Source organism: Microcaecilia unicolor, chromosome 3 (assembly GCF_901765095.1).
Source record: "Microcaecilia unicolor chromosome 3, aMicUni1.1, whole genome shotgun sequence".
Classification (NCBI taxonomy): domain Eukaryota; kingdom Metazoa; phylum Chordata; class Amphibia; order Gymnophiona; family Siphonopidae; genus Microcaecilia; species Microcaecilia unicolor.
Genome location: NC_044033.1, coordinates 217,371,905 through 217,388,659, shown reverse-complemented (window position 1 = coordinate 217,388,659; position 16,755 = coordinate 217,371,905).

Below are 16,755 nucleotides of genomic sequence, written 5' to 3'. Positions count from 1 at the left end.
TCTCCAAGTTGAAGAGCCCTAGCCGCTTTAGCCTTTCCTCATAGGGAAGTCGTCTCATCCCCTTTATCATTTTCGTCGCCCTTCTCTGCACCTTTTCTAATTCCACTATATCTTTTTTGAGATGCGGAGACCAGAATTGAACACAATATTCAAGGTGCGGTCGCACCATGGAGCGATACAAAGGCATTATAACATCCTCATTTTTGTTTTCCATTCCTTTCCTAATAATACCTAACATTCTATTTGCTTTCTTAGCCGCAGCAGCACACTGAGCAGAAGGTTTCAACGTATCATCAACGACGACATCTAGATCCCTTTCTTGGTCCGTGACTCCTAACGTGGAACCTTGCATGACGTAGCTATAATTTGGGTTCCTCTTTCCCACATGCATCACTTTGCACTTGTTCACATTAAACGTCATCTGCCATTTAGATGCCCAGTCTCGTAAGGTCCTCTTGTAATTTTTCACAATCCTCCCGCGATTTAATGACTTTGAATAACTTTGTGTCATCAGCAAATTTAATTACCTCACTAGTTACTCCCATCTCTAGGTCATTTATAAATATGTTAAAAAGCAGCGGTCCGAGCACAGACCCCTGGGGAACCCCACTAACTACCCTTCTCCATTCAGAATACTGACCATTTAACCCTACTCTCTGGTTTCTATCTTTTAACCAGTTTTTAATCTACAGTAGAACACTACCTCCTATCCCATGAATCTCCAATTTCCTCTGGAGTCTTTCATTAGGTACTTTGTCAAACGCCTTCTGAAAATCCAGATACACAATATCAACCGGCTCACCTTTATCCACATGTTTGTTCACCCTTTCAAAGAAATGTAGTAGATTGGTGAGGCAAGATTTCCCTTCACTTAATCCATGTTGACTTTGAGGCTTATTTTCAAAGCACTTAGCCTCCCAAAGTTCCATAGAAACCTATGGAACTTAGCCTCCCAAAGTGCTTTGAAAATATGCCTCATTTGTCTCATCAATCCATGCTTTTGAATATGCTCTGTAATTTTGTTCTAAATAATAGTCTCTACCATTTTGCCCGGCACCGACGTCAGATTCACCGGTCTATAATTTCCCGGATCTCCTCTGGAACCTTTTTTAAAAATCGGCGTTACATTGGCCACCCTCCAATCTTCTGGTACCACGCTCGATTTTAAGGATAAATTACATATTTCTAACAATAGGTACTCTCATATACTTAGCAAATGTGTCCAGAGTAATTACTATTAAGTGACTGTTAATATAAGTACCTCTACAGAATCATGTTACAGAATTGCCTGCTGTGTATTTTTGCTGATTAATTGATGATATTCTTTGCTGCTTTGAATAAATGGCATTATATTTTTAGTAAATTTTGCATGTTCTTTGTGCTGAAAAGAGCAGGGGACCAATGGTGAGTTACCAACAAGGAATTTTGAAATACTGACTTAATTTTGATGAAACTTCACCACATTTATGGAATACACAAGCAACAAAGCCTAGGAAGGCTCTTGTCTAAGCGATTTCTCCTCTACCCCCTGCCCTCCCCTCCATGTCCAGCGATTCTCCCCTCCCCTCCATGTCCAGCGATTCTCCTCTGCCCTCCCCTCCCCTTCATGTCCTCTAAATACGATCGAGTTTTATACAGTCTGATTTGTCCAGTTAACTTAGGTGGTTAAGTGCCGAATATTGACAACCGCTTAAGTGCTGACTCCGCCTCCTGACTGCTGACACAATACCCAATTTTGAATTTAGTAGTTAGTGCCAATATTCAGCGGCAGTAACCAGTTAAGTGCTGTTAAATTTAGCATATAGTCTCGTCTGATTAAAGGCTCATTTTCGAAAGAGAAAAATGTCCAAAAAGTGGCACAAAGTGTTTTGTCGAAACATCCAAATAGCTATATTTCAAACACATTTTCAAGACATTTTTCAGTTAATCAACAGGATGCCGAAATCACTATTGGGGGCATGTTCAGGGTGGTATTTGGGCATTCACAAAATGTGGATGTTTTTCTGCTATAATGGAACAAAGCCAAAACGTCCAGGGCTAAAAGTTAGACGTTTTGATCTAGATCTGTTTCAATCATAAATATTATTAGGAAAGGGAGGGTGAATAAGACCAAAAATACTATAATGCCTCTGTATCACTCCATGGTGTGACCGCACCTTGAGCACTGCGTTCAGTTCTGGTCACCATATCTCAAAAAATATATAGCGGAATTAGAAAAGGTTCAAAGAAGAGCGACCAAAATGATAAAGGGGATGGAACTCCTCTCGTATGAGGAAAGGCTAAAGAGGTTAGGGCTCTTCAGCTTGAAAAAGAGACGGATGAGGGGAGATATGATTGAGGTCTACAAAATCCTGAGTGGTGTACAACTAAATCGATTTTTACTCTTTGCAAAAGTACAAAGGCTAGGGGACACTCGAGGAAGTTACATGGAAATACTTTTAAAATAAATAGGAGGAAATATTTTTTCACTCCACGAATAGTTAAGCTCTGAAGCTCTGAAACTCTTTGCCAGAGGATGTGGTAACAGTAGTTAGCATATCTGGGTTTAAAAAAGGTTTGGACAAGTTCCTGGAGGAAAAATCTATAGTCTGCTATTGAGACAGATATGGGAAGCAACTGCTTGCCCTGGGATTTGTAGTATGGAATATTGCCATGATTTGGGTTTCTGCCAGGTACTTGTGACCTGGCTTGGCCACTGTTTGGAAAACAGGATACTGGGCTAGATGGACCTTTGGTCTGATCCAGTATGGCTACTCTTAGCTTCTTTTTTTTTTACTGTTTAAATATTTTATTAGGTAACATCACAATACAAACATTATAGACATGAACAGTTTTATCCCATACATTTCTCCCTTCCCTCCCTCCCCAACCACCCCCCCTCCCCATCCCACCCCCACCCCCTTATTCCAACTGTCCTGCTTGGGTTAAATGATGAAATCGAGACCACAGTTCAGAAGCTGGGTTGTACACGCCCACTCTTTTGTCCGTAAGCTGCTCAAATTCTCCCAACTATGGAGAGTTTCAAAATCCAGTCCAGTTGTGATGGGGCCCTTTGCTTTTTCCAGTGCAAGGCAATAACGCTCTTAGCCGCTGTTAAGCACATCCTCTTAAGGCGCCTTTGCCATTTGTTACCTCTTCTATTACCTAGTCCTAGCAGACACCATTGCGGCGTACACTTGAACTGCTTATTCATGTTTTCAGAGATTTTTTTAGTAACAAGTGTCCAAAATGGTCTCAGAAGTCGATAAGACCACCATATATGTAGAAAAGTCCCCTCCTCGTCACCGCATCTCCAGCAAAGTGAGGAGACCAGGGGAAACATGGCATGTAAACGCTGTGGAGTATAGTACCACCTTGTCAATACCTTAAAAGCATTTTCCTTTAACAATACACAGTTTGAAGCTTTTTTAACTTCTGTTACTATAGCTTTCCACTCATTTATCGTAAATTCCTGCTGGAGGTCATGTTCTCATTGTATCATATAATTACATTTCTCAAAAGATCGACCTCTAATAAATTTGTACAACAGGGAGATAACTCGGCCCATTTTCCCCAATGACCCCCACAAATTTTCTAATTCTTCATAATCTTCTGGATCCCTCCTCAACCACCCTTGTTGGCTCATGTAATGTTTGACTTGTAAATAGAAGAAACTATCCCCCGCCCCACCCCCACATTGTTCCTGGATCTCATCTAGCGGCCTTAATTCCCCAGCATCTAGAAGATCCCTAAAGCATAACAACCCCTCCTCCGCCCACCAACCTGCAACCCGATGTCCCTCACCTGCTGGGAAAGCTGGTTCCCCCCCTATAAATGCTAATGTGGAGGTGTGTCTGTTCTGCCAAAACCATGTTCTAAAGGAGGCCCATAGTGATAACAAGTGTTTGACAAATGGGTTCGTTGTCATCGTTCCATATAGCCTCGACTCCATTGAGGCCCAGAGAGCTGATTTCAGATTGTGTCCCCTTACCATCCCTTGGTCTAATATGGCCACCACCGATGGAGACTCTTGACTCCATGCCACTACAAACTTCACCTGCGCTGCCCAAAAATACCATTCCAAATTTGGCACACCCCTACCACCCAGGTCCACCGACCTCCACATCAATTTCTTATTTAATCTATGTGCTCTGCCCCCCCATATAAATTTCAAAATCTCTCTCTGTATCCTTTGTAGTTCTTTTTTAGGTATCTGTATGGGTAAGGTTTGAAACAGAAACAAGATTCTGGGCAAGATATTCATTTGTACTGAGGCTATTCTCCCCCACCAGGATAACCAAGTCCCTTTCCAACCCACCATGTCCCTACAAACCTGTTGAAATAAAGGATCATAATTAAGATGGTACAGTTGGCTCAGTTCCGAGGGTATCTGAACCCCTAGATACTTGATGCTCCTCTTATTAAGGCAAAACGAAAACACCCTGATGACCTCGGAAAGTCGATCTTGTGATATAGACACCCCCAACACTTCAGATTTATCATAATTAATTTTATAACCCGAAATCTTACCAAATTGATTTAGCTCCTTTACTAAATTTGGAATGGCCAGTAGAGGATTCATAACAAAAAAGAGGATGTCATCAGCAAATAGAGCCAACTTATGTTCTCTGCCAGCTACTGTAATTCCTTTTACATCTCTCATCTCCCGTATCTTCTGCGCCAATGGTTCAATCGCCAACGCAAATAACAAGGGAGATAACGGGCAGCCTTGCCTTGTCCCCCTCTTTATTTGAAAAGCTTCCGAATAGCCCCCATTCACCTTAATCCGCGCTATGGGTCTCTCATATAGCTGTTGTAACCATCCTATCAAGCCCTCCCCAAATCCCAGATGTTTCATGACCTCCCAAAGATAAGACTACTCCACCCTGTCGAAGGCCTTTTCGGCGTCTGTACTTAACAATACCAAAGGCCTCCCTCGCTGCTGGGCCTCCCAGACAAGATGGAGTGTTCGGCGTATATTATCAGCCACCTGTCTCCCCTCCACAAACCCTGATTGATCTGGGTGTATCAACTTTGGCAGTATCCCCCCCACCCTGTTTGCAAGGACTTTGGATAAAATCTTAACATCTAGATTGATTAATGAAATTGGTCTATATGACCCACAAGCTGATGGATCTTTGCCTGGCTTCAGGATTAGTGATATACCCGCTTCGTGCATACTGGTTGGGAGTGAGCAACCTCGAAAGCATGCATTACCCACTCTCATTAATAGGGGGCCCACCTCTCCAGCAAATATCTTATAAAACTTGGCAGAATACCCATTCACCCCCGGGGCTTTCCCCCCTTTAAGCCCTTTGATGACCTGTTTAATTTCTTCTATATGGAAGGGAGCCTCTAATTTTGCGCAATCAACCTCCGATAGCTTAGGCAGATGAAGATGACGCAGTACTCTTCTGATTTCGTCTTTTTCAACACCTAATTCACTAGTATACAGTGTTTGATAAAATTGCAGAAATTGATCCCTAATATCCTTGTCTTTATACAACAACTGATCACCCTGTCCCTTAAATTTTGTGATCAGAGAGTCTCGCTGCCTGTGACGCAAACAATTAGCTAACATCTTCCCTGATTTATTCCTAAACTCAAAGAACTTTTGCTGGAGGCGCTTTCGCATAAACTCCACCCTTTCTACTTGTATTTGATCCAGGACCCCCCTCCACTTGCGAACCTCCCGCAGCTCCTCCTCCGTACCCCCCTCATGATGTCGGCGTTCCCAATATGCTAACCTCTCCCTGGCCTCCAGTTCCTTAGCCCCCCATTTAATTAGGTGCCCCCGTACTACTGCCTTTAAAGCATCCCATAATGTTCCCTCCGAGACTATCCCTACATCATTCGTATTACAGTAATCTTTAATCACCTTACGGATGTCCTCACATACCTTTTTCTCTCCTAAAAGCCCCTCGTTGAGTCGCCAAAATCGCTGCCTATCTTCCACTCCCAACCCTTTCAGGTCTATTTCCACTGGGGCATGATCTGAGATGGAAATAGATCCCACATCCGCATCCTTAATATGTTCCCAAAATGAACGGCTACACCAGATCATATCAATCCTCGTATAGGAGCATTGAGAATGCGAAAAGAATGTATAAGCCTTCTGAGTCGGATGCAAAAGTCTCCACACCTCCAGTAAATCCAGTGTCGAGGTAAGCGACTTCAGTCTCCGAGCATGGGACATATGTGGAGTGGTGGACCCCTTTGAATGATCACTAGAAGTATTCCATAAATTAAAATCTCCCCCCATAATCATTCCCCCCCTTTGAAAGTGAAGGAGCTCTTCCTTAATATGTGCAAAGAACTCTCCCTGCTCTGAATTGGGTGCATAAATATTCACTATGGTCACAGCTATTCCATGCAGTCACCCTCTAATTGCTAAGCATCGTCCCAAATCATCTCTATAGATGTCTTCAATTGCAAATGCAACCCCTCGTCGGATATAGACGGCTAATCCACCTACTTTACCCCCTCGTTTATCAAAGTGCATTATACATTCACTATATGCCCTCTGGTTTAAAAGATGGGCTTCCCTGCGCCTAATATGTGTCTCCTGCAGCAGGGCAATATCCCAGCCACTTCTCCGTAGTTCCCGAAACACCAGATTTCTTTTCCTTTATGAATTTAACCCATTCACGTTCCAAGACCCCACCCTCAACCCTCCCCGTCCCTGTCCCACCCCCCTTTGTTGCTGAGCGGTGTTGCTATCCACCAGCTTAGAATCCTGAGGAAATAACCCCTCGCCAGAGCTGTCGCCTACAAACCTCCCTATTTCTCCTCCCCCCCTCCCCTAAAACCTTTCGTTTCCCAGCCCCCAACATACAACAAAACTCTTTCACATAATATCAAAACAGTGCAGTGCGGTGAACAACTAACATTTCAACTCAGAACAGAGTATTTCAAATAATAGCTTGCCTAGTGACCTTTCTGGGCCCCGTGCAGCTTGAAACTTTATCAAACTAGAACCGGCAGTCTCACATACTTCCCTTCAGGGCACTCTGTCCTTTTCAGGCCTCTGGGGACCAGATTTTTTACTGGGTCCCGCCTTCTGCCAAGAAGTTCCTCTCCGTCTGTTAGCTGTGGTTCCTGGGTTCCCTGTCTCGTCCTCTGGAGGCATGTTAGTACATCCCAGCGCTTTCAAGCATCTCCACGCTTCTCTCAATGTAACCACTCGCCTCGTCTGGCCCTCCACTGTGAATTGGAGGTCGAAAGGGAACACCCAGCGGTATCTGTAATTTGACTGTTGAAGATATTTTGTCAGATCCCGAAACTCCCTTCTTCTTTGCAGCGTCCCCAGAGCCAGATCTTGGAACACTAGTACTTTTTGATTGTCCCATGGGATCTCTCCCAGCTTGCGTGCTTTGCGCCAAATCATGTCTTTAATCCGATAGTCCTTAAAGCATGCCACTATATCTCTGGGCTGCTTATCTCTTCGGGGTCCCAGACTCCTGTGCACTCTGTCCAGCAATATCACAGTTTCATCACCGGGTATTGGTGCCCCCTCAGCCGCTGCCATAATAGTTGCACAGATTTCTTTAACAACTCTGGCACAGTCCATATTCTCATCCGTTTCGGGGACCCCCTTAAATCTTAAATTGTTCCTCCTGGCCCTATTCTCCAAGTCCTCAAGGTCCAGTTGCATTTTTTCTTTTTCTGCATGCAGTGTTTTAATTTCAGATTGTAGTTCCACTATGTCCCCCTCCACGTGCTCCAGCACCTCCTCTGCCTGTTCCACCCTGGATCCGATGTCTCTCACCTCCTTTTGGATATCAGCCACTGCTTCTTTAATCGTTTTCCGTACTGCCGCCATCTCTGCTTTAAGTGCTTTAAACCATCGCGCTACCTCCTGCTTGGATAGCTCGGATTCACTTTCCTGCTGCTCCATCAGCCCCTCTGTCTCGGAGCCCGAGTCCGCGTCCGCCATTTTGTCTTTTGTTTTGCGTGGTGTGCGGCTCGAAGTCGCTGCTCTGTCCCGCTGAGCCGCTACAAATTTAAATTTTTCCAGGCGTTTGCGGGTCGCCATCGGTCCCCGATCTCCGCCGCTCAATTTCGCGGTCGCGATCGCGGTATTCGTGGGGGAATTCGCTGTTTTCTCCACTGCTCTGACGGAGCTTAAAATGTAGGCAGCCATCTCTGCCGATGACGTCACTTCCTCCTCTACTCTTAGCTTCTTATGTTTTTCAGATTCGAAAATGGCCATATTCACCACTTTATTTTTGGACATTAACAGGAAAAAATGTCTAAAATTGGATTTAGATGTAATATTGAAAATTCCCCTTTCCATCACTTTGAATATCAACCCACTAGAATTTTGGAAAATCCAGTGATGAAGCAGAAGTTCTGCTCTTCCTTGTATAACAGCATGCAATACCTCCTGTGTTATGAGGCATTTAAATAAAATTACATCACTCTAACCTGGGTAAATGCAGCCTCCCACACTATCACTTTTTCATTGATTGTGAAATCCTCTCCAAGGGGAGCAGGTTTATAACTTCAAACAATTTCATGTTTCAATGTCTCATTGGACAGAAAGATCAGATTAATAATACGGTATTCAATGGGTAGGTCTCCATTCTCATCAAAAAGAATCTCTTCATCCAGCACATTCTTCAGATAACGATGAAGCTAAAGGGAAACGGGACTTGATATACCACCTTTCTGTGGTATTTTGCAACTACATTCAAAGCAGTTTACATATATACAGGTACTTATTTTGTACCTGGGGCAATGGCTGGCTAAGTGACTTGCCCAGAGTCACAAGAAGCTGCAGTGGGAATTGAACCCAGTGCCCCAGGATCAAAGTCAAGGTCCGCTTCAGTAACCACTAAACTACTCCTCCACTCCTTCCTCTTTGGAGTTCCGGAATTTTGCTATTCTTTGAGATTCTACATGGAATGTAACTACTCTTTGAGATTGTGCATGGAATCTTGTGAATGGGACTTGATATACTGCCTGTGGTTTTTTTTGCAACTACATTCAAAGCGGTTACATAGCATAAACAGGTCCTTATTTTTACCTGGGGCATCGGAGGGTTAAGTGACTTGCCCAGAGTCACAAGGAGCTGCAGTGGGAATCACTGGCGTACCAAGGGGGGGGGGGGGGCGATGGGGGCGGTCCACCCCGGGTGCACGCCGCCGGGGGGGGGGGGGTGCCACGCGCCGGTCAGCTTTCTTCATTTCTATGCTCCCTCTGCCCCGGAACAGGTTACTTCCTGTTCCGGGGCAGAGGGAGCATGGAAACGAAGGAAGCTGACCGGCGCGCGGCACCCCCCCACCGGCGTGCACCCCAGGGGGGGCTTTTGCCGGGGTGGGGGGTGTCGGGGGTGTCGCGCTGCAGCGGGGGGGCGCTGCACCCGGGGGGCGGGGCGCATCGGCGATCCGCCCCGGGTGTCAGCCCCCCCAGGAACGCCACTGGTGAGAATTGAACCCAGTTCCCCAGGATCAAAGTCAAGGTCCGCTGCAGTAACCACTAAACTACTCCTCCACTCCTTCCTCTTTGGGATTCCAGAATCTGGCTATTCTTTGGGATTCTACATGGAATGTAGCTACTCTTTGAGATTGTACTCCTCCATTCCTTCCTCTTTGGGATTCAGGAATCTTGCTATTCTTTGGGATTCTACATATAATGTAGCTACTTTTTGAGACTGAGCATGGAATCTTGTGAATGGGACTGGATAAACTGCCTTTCTGTGGTTTTTTTGCAACTACATTCAAAGTGGTTTACATAGTATAAACAGGTCCTTATTTGTACCTGGGGCATCGGAGGGTTAAGTGACTTGGCCAGAGTCACAAGGAGCTGCAGTGGGAATTGAACCCAGTTCCCCAGGATCAAAGTCCGCTGCACTAACCACTAGGCTACTCTTCCACATTTTCAGGAATGCCTGGAACTACCAATTTTCCTTTTATTTATTTGTTTTAAGATCATTTATAATCTGTCGGTCGGATTAGGATATAAATAGATAGTTTCAATTTATAATAAGTAAATAGTTATCACATCTTGTGTTTTGCTTGTCACTTTATTTGGATTGGGAGCACTTAAGTTTGCTCACTGTTATTCATTTGAACATATGGGAGATTTTCAATGATAGAGAAAGCCATCCACCCTCTAGGAATAGCCTTGAACCTTAAGGTGGCATTCCGCTTCGGTGAGTCCTAACTCTTGAGAATCTCTCCTTTTCACACAAATGTTTTCTGTTTATTTAATTTATACGAAGTTCTCTTTCTCTCTCTATAACCTTTAGTCTTTTTAAGAAAGTTCTAGAAACCCTGGTTTATACCATTGATTGTTTGATTGATGTTACCAGTGGTATAGTGGGGGTTTATCCTTCATGCTCTGAGCATGCCGGGACTTCTCACTATGTTTTGTCACTTGATTTTTGTACATTTTCAGCAAAACATCCAAAATCGGATTTAGAAATTATTATTATATGACATTTTTATCCTACAGATACCTCAAGAGTTCGGTATGGCTCATAAAGAAAGAGACTGTCTTTTCACTTGAAGAGGGTCTGACCTCTAAAAGTTTCTAATCTGTCTTTATCCTATTGCCTATAACTTAAAATTGTTCTTGCATTCTGATTTCATATTTTTAGGCTGGTATTGTCTTAAAGCTGCTTTTATTGAACTGTGTTTTGAACCTTCTGTGCCAGTGATTTCATATTTTTATGCTAGAATTGTCTTAAAGGGCTTTCATTAGAACTGTGTTTTGAACCTTCTGTGCCAAGTGACTTAATCCAATCAATTTTGTTATATAGAATCTGGTGACTCATAGACTGTGTGCCTCTCTGGGGCAATTGTATACAGTTGTGTGGTAAAAGGAAAAAACAGCACACTTAGTTTACCTTGAGAGCTGTCTGAGCTAAGCTGGGCATTTTCAGACTTGTTTTGATTATAAACTGATGTTAACTGTGTCCTGATCTTAATATCTACTTGATAAACTGCTGACTTTACCTCCTTCTATTCTATCCTAGTAAAAACAAAAACATAGACCTGTCTTTTCACTTGCAGAGGGTCTGACTCTATAGTCCCACCTACCCCCTCTCTAGGTGAACTCACTTTATATAGGACCCCTTTATATAGGACAATCAAGAGACAAGTATTTTCATTACACTATGTCAATCCTACTCCTTGTTGTCCCCTATCATAGTTCATCTTTTCACACTTGTGAATCACATCAACATGACCTTAATTCAGTGCAATACATGTTCTGCTTTAATACTAAGGCAAACTCTCTGGAACCTTAGAGCTTGTCCTATCTGTCTCCAAATATGAGCTTTGAAAGATGAGATCAACAAACTCAAGAAGGAATTAGCTACAATTAAGGAAGCATCCAGGATTACTCAATTCACAGCCAATTTACCACCACCACCACTGCCACAAAGAATGAAACAACAGAGGAATAGATGGGTCACAGTAGGCTTTGGTAGACTAAGACCTGTGACACAGAAGCACTCACCCTCCCAACCTTTGCCCCTAATTCTTTTGCTGTGTTGCATCATTATGATGCTGAAAAAAGAAGTGCTTTGGTGGAAACAGAGGCAATGAAAGTAGCACAACCCAAGAAATATCCCCCAATGACAGATTAGTGAAAAGCAGAAAATTCTTACTTGTCAGAGACTCCATTATCAGAGGCATTAACTTAGGAACACAGTTCAAGGGTTCCAACCTAGTGAAATACCTTCCAGCATCTTCAGCTGCCAGTTGTGCTGACCAAATACTGAAAGTGATCCGAGAGAAGAGCAAGGCTTCAAATACTGATGTTGTAATTCACCTGGGGACAAATGACCTGGCCAACAATAGCAAGGTTACAGCACAGAGAGCATTCGAGAAACTTGGGGAGGAACTGAAGTCTTTGGTTCGTACTGTGGCTTTTTCTGAAGTAATTCCTACATGAGGGAAGGGAGAGAGAATACTACACAAAACAGTGGAATTCAATAAGTGGCTTGAGTCTTGGTGTAAAGAAGAAGGTTTTAGATACATAGGAGCATGGGGGAAAATAGCAGGCTGAACTGTAATTATGGGCTACATCTTTCTGTGATGGGAAAAAGGATCCTTGGGGACAAATTCATAGGGTATGTTTCTAAACGTTTAGACTAGAGGGTGGGTGACAAAAGGATACAAGGGAATTCAGAAAGTCACCCCCAGAATAAACATGATGGCAGAAGGAAAGGTCATCTAAATATAGAAAACCACCTAAACTCACTAAGCACATGGAAAGCACAGATGTTCACAGTCTAAGTCAAAGGTTCAAGACTTACAAGCCCTGATGTTTGAAAAAAACTTGGATATTGTTGTTATTACAGAAACATGGTTCAATACTTCCCATGAATGGGATGTGACTATACCGGGCTATAATCTTTTCAGGAAGGATAGAGAGGGCCAAAAAGGTGCAGGAGTGGCACTACATGTGAGAGACAATATCAGAGCAGCTGAAATGCGGGGAACCTGGGGAAAAGGAAGAAGCTTTATGGATCGTCCAAGAAAGAGAAGATGGAACCTGTATCCACACAGGGGTTATCTACAGACCTCCGGCACAAACGGAGAAGCCAGACAAGAATCTGATAGAAGATATTCAAAAGATTGGTATGAAAGGGGAGGTGCTACTGTTGGGATATTTCAATGTGTCTGATGTGGATGCTGGGCTTGATGGACTTTTGGTCTGTCCCAGTATGGCAATACTTATGTACTTATGTCCCATCTGCAGAATCAGAAAGAAGTAGGGAGATTGTGGTCACCTGTCAAAGTGCCTTGCTCAGACAAATGGTGACAGAATCCATGAGGGAAGGGTCGATGCTGGATCTAGTGCTCATGAAAGGAGGAAGTATTTCCAATATCCAGGTGATATTGGTTTAAGGGCAAAGGCGGAGTGTGGATGCACAAAACTCAAAGTACTGGATTTCAGATGTACTGATTTTGACAAATGGGGGAATACCTGAAGAAGGAGCTGTTGGCATGGGAAAGCATAAGAGACATGGAAAATCAGTGGTCAAAGCTAAAGGCTACTATAAATATGGCAACTGATCTTTATGCAAGGAAAGTAAACAGAAACAAGAAGCCAATATGGTTCTCCAAACAAGTAAATGAAAAAATAAGAGCAAAAGAGGCTTTGTTCAAGAAATACAAAAAAAACACAACAACAGGATCACGGAAAAGATTATTGGATTAAGCTCAAAGAAGCGAAGAAGGAAATACGGTTAGCGAAAGCACAAGCAGAAGAAAAAAATGGCTAAAGATGTAAGACATTTTTCGGATATATTGGAGAATGGAGAAAAGATAGGAATTGAATTGCAAGACTGAAAGATAATGAGAATGGCTATGTGGAGAGTGATGAGGATAAAGCGAACGTGCTAAACAATTACTTCTCTTTGGTGTCCACAGAGAAAAATCCTGGAGAACCACGGTTGGCTGCTGAGGGAATATCTGGGAATGGAGTGGATATTGCTCTGTTTACGGAAGAGTTTATAAACTGCTGGAGAATCTGACGGACAAAGCTATGGGGCTGGATGGGATACATCCCAGGATACTGAGGGAGCTCAGAGTGGTCCTGGCAGGACCTCTTAAAGATTTAATAGATCTTTAGAGATGGGAGTGTTATGATTCTGTTAGAATTCTGCTAGTCAGACAGGGGAATGCTTGGAATCATTCCTGATTGGTCCGTCAGGGGCTGAGCTGATGTCAGTCTGATCTATTTAAGTTTACCTTTCCCTATAACCCCTGCTTTGGCGTTATTCCTGTTCTGCTGAAGCCTTACCTGCGTTCTGTCTGAACTATTTGCTCTGTGCTTTAGTGGGGTTTGATTACTCCTTACCTTGCCTGTAGTTTCTGTTCCTCTGTCTCTGCCTGCTGCTTCTAGTGTGTCTGATTACCTCTCTCTCACTGCACCTGGGATTCTCTGTTTGACTGTGGTGCTGTGTGGTGAGTTCCTACCTCGTTCTGTTCCAGTTTGTTTTGGTTCCCCTTCCTTCGGAGTTATCCTTTGTTGTTGTGTTTGTATTCTGATTTGTTTGTCCTGCCCTTGTAGCAGGCTCGGGACCCTTTGTTTCTCACCATGGGGGTTGTTGTTTGCTCTTTCCCTGTACTCCAATTAACTGGTTGTTTGCAGTGTCTGGCAGCTGTGTGTTTGAGCTTGGTTTAACCCTTTGTCTGCAGAGTTTCACTGCTTCTGGCAGTTGTCTGCTTGGTGCAGTTTTCCCTTGTGTCTGTCAGTCCTTTCTTTACTGTAATTATTCTCTGTATTGCTGAGCACTGTTCCTTTATGTGCTGGGGCTGTGTTAGGCACCGCACTCCATTTTGCTGACTTTTCCCTCTCCTGTCCGCTGAGGGCCTCTGCTTACAGTATCTTTATTTCGCAGTCCCTCATTTCCTTTGTGTGCTGTGGGGTACTGCTTGACATGTTTCTGTTTGTGCCAGTGCTCTAGTTCTCGTAGAGACCTCCTTGTTTTTCCTCTTTCTCCCCTCCCTATGTATGAGTCGGTTCTGGTTAGGCCGTGAGACCTGCATGCTTGAATTCTGAGTAAATGGGTTCCCGATCGGCCATGAGGCCCGCCTGAATGCCCTATCTTCCCTATTCTGGAGGTGCAGGTTGGTTGCTACATGTGTGTGCAGGACTTGGTAGCTGGGGTAGTGTATAGCACCTGTTTTTGAATATGTATGTGTGTGTGTATGTTTGCTCATCTGATTTGATTTTAAGAACACTGACCTTTCTGATAATGGATTTCTCTTCTCAAGGTCTTTCTTAATGTTTTTATATGTACATCAATTTGGCATGTAGTTTGAAGGGTGGTATAGCAAGCACAAATAAATAAAAAAATGTATCATCCGAGACCAAATCTGATGCAGCCAAGTTCTGACAGCCACCTGTAAGTGGACACTGAAACGTGGTCGCATTGGGTTGGGTCACAGACAATAAAGTTTATGATGGTTTCCTGCTTGGTCTTTCTGGTATTTCCTGACCAGGTAGGATTCAAGAAGGTTCGATGAACAGATGGCATGATGTCACAAAGCTGAAGCCAGTCCACCAGTGGAGGTTTTCATTCTCCCAAATGCAGTCACCAACAAATTGGTGCACCCAAAACAATATAACTGATAGGGCAACAAGCTCCACCTATTCACTTTAGTCCAGATAAAAGTTCAAGCATGCACTTGCCACCTCCTGTTCATCAAACCTCCTTAGTTGGATTTTCCATTACTGCTCATGTATTTTGGACTCTTTCACGTCTTGAAATACATAGAGGGATTTATCAAGGCGAGCTTGAGGGATTTATCAAGGTGAGCTTGGAAATTGCTTTAGATAAGGCCCATGGAGCCCAGCACAGCAGAAAATATTTCTGTATTGTTCTGTTACATTGTTTTAGTCTCTGACTGCATTTCTTGGTATTATGCCTCTCCATGTTCAGAATAATCACCTGGCCCTGGCACTTCTATCAATGTCATTCTCTGGTTTTCTCACACAGAGCTTATCCGTCAGAATAAGAATGTCCAGAGTGATCACAGTAACACAAGAGGGGTGTAGCCACACCTCAATGTTTGGGTAGTCTGGAACCCAAAGTGGAGGGGCATAGTTTGGCCCACTTCCCTGCCGCAACCCCACATACCTTGGCTGCCGGGGGTCCCCAACCCCCGCCAGCTGAAGCCTTTCTCCAGCTCTGTTCTCTGCGCATTGCCTGCCCTGCTTCCCCTCATGTCACATGCGTGCTGTTTTAGTGAAACTAAAGCATGCGCAAAGTGTCACGCATGCTCGGTTTCACTAAAACTGAGCACACACATGACATGAGGGGAAGCGGGACAGGCAATGCGCAGAGAACAGCACTGGAGAAAGGCTTCAGCTGGAGGGGATTAGGGACCCCCGCCAGCCAAATCAGAGGCCCTGGATCCAATCTGGGGGTCCCAGATGCCCTGTAGATATGCCACTCTTTTACCAAGCTACGGTAAAAGGGGCCCTGCAGTGGTGTTGGCATGTGGAATGCATGAGCCGAGGCCCCCTTTTACCGTAGCTGGTAAAAGGCTTTTTAAAAAAAAAGGAAATAGCTCTATGGTAATTTAAACACTTTCCTAGGGCAGCCCTTACTGCTGCCTGATTACCACCAGGTAAGCCCCAGCACTAAAAATGTAAACGTATTTTTGAAGTGCCAGAAATGGTGTGCAGTGGGGGCAAGAACTACCACCGGCCTACCTCAATAGCCTGGTGGTAGTGCTGAATTGGTACACAGCAAGCCCGCTGTAGGCTTGCCGCGCCACTATAAAAGAGTCCCATAGTAAATGATAGCAGTTAAAGACCTATTTGGCGCACAGCTCAATAAAGCAGCCAAAGTTGTATCTGCCACTCAGTGCAGGTTACACTCTGCTAGGCCCTGTTTAAAGTGTGAAGGTCGTTTTAAGTTTGGCTTCGATTCCATCCTCTTTCTACGCAGGGATCCTCTATGTCTATCCCACAGATTTTTGAATTCCATCACTGTTTTTCTCCCCACCACCTCCACAAACCTATCGTATATATCATTTCATGCTGTTGCAGGTGATTCATCTGAAACAAAAGTTTATCAGACTGAGAATATTTAAATTATTTAGCAAGGTGGCAGTGTCTTCAAACGGGTTAGTTCTGCACATAGATGGCGGTAACGGCTTTCACTCCTGAAGCAGGATGTGTAGAGTTTGATCTCAATCTCTCAAATTTACTGCTAATCCATTGTGCCGAAGAGAACTTCCTTTTGGAATTCACAGGAAGTAATATATATGAGCAACATGTTAAGGTGAGTGTGTGGATGTTTGT